The sequence below is a fragment of the Frankliniella occidentalis genome, unplaced genomic scaffold (assembly GCF_000697945.3).
Source record: "Frankliniella occidentalis isolate FOCC.00 unplaced genomic scaffold, Focc_3.1 Scaffold18, whole genome shotgun sequence".
Lineage (NCBI taxonomy): Eukaryota > Metazoa > Arthropoda > Insecta > Thysanoptera > Thripidae > Frankliniella > Frankliniella occidentalis.
In genome coordinates this window covers 2,503,947-2,507,621 of record NW_026267148.1, presented here as the reverse complement: position 1 = coordinate 2,507,621, position 3,675 = coordinate 2,503,947, and the positions used below count along the sequence as shown (strand labels likewise).

Here is a 3,675-nt window from a genome sequence, read left to right as displayed (position 1 = left end):
GGTAAAGCACATTAAATGCACCGATAATGTGTCACACGTTATGCGCATTTTTACGCACGTTACCAGCTGGCCCCAGCAGCGCCAACCGCATTGAATGCGCTTCAATGCGCGTAGAAATGCACGTAAAAGGTGACACATTGGTGACGCATTAAATGAGCGTCGTGTGCACTAAAGGTGCATTAAATGCTGAATGCGCTTTAAAAGCGTCAACAATGTGTCACCTTTTATGTGCATTTCTATGCCATGCCCATTGAAGCGCATTTAATGCAGTGGAGCTTCTGGAGGGTGCTACCCCAGCATCCCAGAAGGCGCTTATGCATTAAATGCCCTTCAATGCGCATATAAATGCACATAAAAGGTGACACATTGAATCAAAGAATATTACGCGCATCTAATACGTCACCAATGTGTCACCTGACCTACAGGGTGGTCCACAGACCCCTTCCTTTATTTTGCTTATACTGTACCGCATGCAGGCTTGCGGACGGGCTTGCCTACCGTCGCTCCCCACGGCGCCTTATGGCCCCGTGCGAGTATGCAACCCGGCCGCACGCCTGCATCCGGTACAGTATAAGCAAAATAAAGGAAGGGGTCTATGGACCACCCTGTATATTGCTACGAGCACGAGCATTGAAGCACATTCGATGCGTTGGCGGTTCTGTGGTATAGGCTACGTGGTAAAAATTGGTAGAGAATAGAGAATGCGATTAGGTGAACTACACTCCAATTTGAGTACCACTGCCGTTCTCCGAAAATGCTTTATCACATCACACTGGTCGAGATAAGATGCAACAACAATCGAAACCGTCAAGGTCCTAGAAACGAGCAATTGAGCTCACGCTTACGTTATCTTTTGATGCCTGCGACAGAGTGAGCTTTCTACCTTTCTATGTTCATTGGAATTTCCTGCCGCACTCACACTAAAAAAGACAGGCACCGAAAAAAATATTCCGATACCGGGAATCGAACCCGAGCCTCCTGGGTGAAAGCCAGAAATCCTAACCACTAGACCATATCGGAGGGATGAGGGAAGGCGGGTCACTCACTCATGTAGTGAATAGCCCGGCCTGGCCTGCCCGTGGCCCACACCAGCTGCCATGACGACGGTGACCTTGGCGATGGCGAGGCGGAAGAAGAGCCTGCTCCTTCTGTGCCGACCAGCAGCGCGGCGGACGGACGGACGGGCCGACGGCCAGACAGACAGACAGACAGACAGACAGAGAGGCGGACGGACGGACGGACGGACGGACGGACGAACGGACGGACGGACGGACGGACGGACGGAGCTAGCATCGCAGTTGAGAGAGAAAGCACTACTAAACGAGGATCGCAGATGAAAAACAAACGGGGCGCGCGGGAAGCGCTCGAGGGATGTGCCGTCACCATGGAAACGGTGTGGTGACGCCTCGGGGGCATCGTCCGGGAAAGGGTCGTCCCGTCTCTGTCGCGCCTGGAGTGCGCCGCGGTGCGCGTGATGGGTGCGAGAGAGAAGTCAAATCGTTTCGGAAACAGCGGGCGAAGGGCGCAGCAGCAGGGGTGGTGGAGAGGAGCAGTGTCACCAGCGGATGTAACAGCCGTCATTACTACTGCCGGAACAACTGTGAGGGCGAGCCGAGCCGTAGCCACCAGCACCCTCCCCCACCTCCCTGCCGGGGTGGTGCAGTTTGTGCAAGGGAAATGCAAGGAATATACCGTGGTTTCGAAAAAAGAGAGGGGGGGGGGCTTAGAATAGGTCTGTCGTTGTCTTGTGTATTTATATGCTCTTGCACAAATTTCAAAGAGAAGACGGAAAGGAAATCAGAGTTATAGGTAAAAATGATAAAAACAACAACAACAACAACTTTGGCTCATATACAAATACAAACCAAATTCAAATATCAAACTTTACAATCTTCCCGGCACGTGGGATTCAGTCAGCTTGACGGGGGATAGCGTCTTTTTTGATCGCAAACCCCGAACATTGAGCAGCCAAACACACTGTGGCGTTGAATGGAATGCCTACTTCCCCGGCGCTGATGGGCTGAGGGGGATATTCCGCAGACGCGAGCGTCTATCTACCCCGGCCTCCTTCCCCACCTCCCTGCCTTCCCTTCCCTTCCCTGGCTTCTACTGGCTTCCCTCCACCCTTACAGCACCCGTATTCCTCCCCCCCTCCTCCCTCCTCTCTCGGCCGTGCGGCTCCACGGGGGGCCTGGTGGGGACGGCGCCATGAGAAGGGCTCCAATTACGTGTAGAAGGGCTGGACTCTGCCCGGGGGGTAGCGGGGTAGCCTGACGCCCCGCTCCCTCTCGCCCTCTCTCTCGCACACCCGGCGAGGGCTGGACCCACTGCTTTGCCGCTGCCGCTCCCCTACGCTCCCCCGCTGGTCTGGCAAGCCGCCGCCTGTCGCCACCCAGCAAGGCGCCTCAAAAAGTCACACGAAATTGTGTGGAATAATCTGCATACTCACAAGGGCTTGTTTACCGTTGTTCAGGAGGCCGGCGCCAAAGAAAGGGGAATGGAGAGGTGGGGGGATGGTGAGGCACCGGCTGGCAACGGGGTGGTCGCGGAGAGTTGGTGGGTGTGCGAGTACGAGATCGCGAAAGCGATCTGAACAGGAGACAAAAGAGCTCTAAAACAATGCAACAAACAACATGTTAAAATGTATTGTTTTGAAGACTGCCCAATACTTGTAAGTGTGCAACTACTGCGAGTGGAACACTTGTTATTGTTGTCGGTACACATAGCCCACATAGCTGTGCACTTGTTTGTGTGCAACTCATCTAGTTGAGCACATCTTTAGATTAGGCACCCATTGTTGGGGAAAGCGTTCAACAGGAGAGCACACGCACAAGTGCGCGTAACTACCGATTTGAACACTTGCGATTGTAGTAATACTTCCGAGAGGAATACTTGCAAGTATTCAACTTTCGGTTGCACATACTTGACCCAGTAGCGCCAAACGCATCAAATTGGCTTCAACGTTCGAACAAATACGCATAAAACGTGACACATTTGATGACCCTTTAAAAGTGCATCACAGCATTTAATGTGCACTTAATGCCCCTACGCGCATTTAATGCGTCTTCAACGTATCACCTTTAATGTGCAGACGTGTGTATAACGATTTTGAATGGGTTTAAATAATTCCGATCCATTGTAGGCATAGTAAAATTTGGGTCTGTAAAGTCCCAGCGTTTCTAAGTTCTTTCGCCGATTTGTGCGAGTAAAAGAGAGTGGTCGTCTTCGCACACGTCTCGCAGTTGCGAGTGCTCAAGCTGTGCAACAAGCGCCCGGAGTGCTGAGCTGACCAACACTCCGCACAAAGCTGCAGAGGCACTGATGTGATGAGCACGAGGGGGTGATATGTATGTGGAGCGCGGGCCAGCGGGCTGTATAGCGCCACCGCCTTTTAAACAGATCCTAATTGCCGCACACTGCCGACAGAGAAGAGACAACGGCGGGGGGTCGCGTAGCGTGGCGGCGCAGCAGGGCGGCGAGGGATGGGGGGGGGGCAAAAAGTACCATATGTGTGGCCAGCAAAAAGTGTAAAACAAAAGTAATGTGGACATGCTTCAACGAAATAGTCGAAGTGGGTAATGTACCAAAACCTAGATCAGAATTTATTCAGATTTATCATGTAATTATGGTGGATACTAAATATCAATGTCAACTGGATGAAGATTTAGGAGGTTA

General features: G+C 52.2%; 1 non-coding gene across 1 annotated transcript; it reads right to left on the bottom strand.

Moving 5' to 3' along the window:
• Window positions 1-948: 948 nt before the first annotated feature.
• Window positions 949-1,020, bottom strand: Trnae-uuc (transfer RNA glutamic acid (anticodon UUC)). Its single transcript has one exon. It is a non-coding gene; the product is annotated as a tRNA-Glu (tRNA).
• Between the last annotated feature and the right edge of the window lie 2,655 nt (window positions 1,021-3,675).